The 747-nt window shown below is 37.6% G+C and overlaps 1 protein-coding gene across 1 annotated transcript in view; it reads right to left on the bottom strand.

Moving 5' to 3' along the window:
- The window catches only part of LOC107590425 (SRC kinase signaling inhibitor 1-like), a 124,087-nt gene that overhangs the window by 21,724 nt on the left and 101,616 nt on the right, over positions 1-747 (bottom strand). The gene's annotated exons all lie outside the window — the stretch shown is intronic.

Here is a 747-nt window from a genome sequence, read left to right as displayed (position 1 = left end):
GACCATCACCTTCAACTCAACCTGGCTAAGACAGAACTGCTTGTGGTTTCAACAAACCCATCACTTTATCAAAGTTTCACCATCCAGTTAGGCTCATCAACCATAACTCCTTCAAAAACAGCTAGAAACCTTGGAGTTGTGATTGAATTTCTCAGACCACATCACTAAAACTGCCCGGTCCTGCAAATTTGCTTTATACAACATTAGGAAGATCAGGCCCTTTCTTTCAGAACATGCAACACAACTCCTTGTTCAAGCTCTTGTTCTATCCAGGCTGGACTATTTGTATTAGTCCAGCTACTTATATCAAACCTCTACAATTAATCCAAAATGCCGCTGCAAGATTAATCTTTAATGAGACGAAAAGAATGCATGTCACACCTCTGTTCATCAATTTGCACTGGCTACCAGTAGCTGCTCGCATTAAATTCAAGGCATTAATGTTTGCCTACAAAACCACCACTGGCTCTGCACCCATTTACCTAAACTCATTACTTCAGAGTTATGTGCCCTCTAGAAGCTTGCGTTCTGCAAGTGAACGGCGTATTATTGTGCCATCTCAAAGAGGCTGAGTCCTTAAACATCTTCAAGAAACGACTAAAAACACATCAGTTCCACCTTTAATTGACCCTCTAAATCTAGCACTTTCTATTCTATTTTAATTCTACTTGATCTATATTTATCTTATTTTCTTTATTTAAAAAAAACAATTGCTTTCTATTTTTATTTTTTCTATTCTATCTACTT

Source organism: Sinocyclocheilus grahami, unplaced genomic scaffold (assembly GCF_001515645.1).
Source record: "Sinocyclocheilus grahami isolate Dianchi unplaced genomic scaffold, SAMN03320097.WGS_v1.1 scaffold127.1, whole genome shotgun sequence".
Classification (NCBI taxonomy): Eukaryota; Metazoa; Chordata; class Actinopteri; order Cypriniformes; family Cyprinidae; genus Sinocyclocheilus; species Sinocyclocheilus grahami.
Note: the sequence above shows the minus strand (reverse complement) of the source record. Positions and strands in the feature narration are given on the sequence as shown.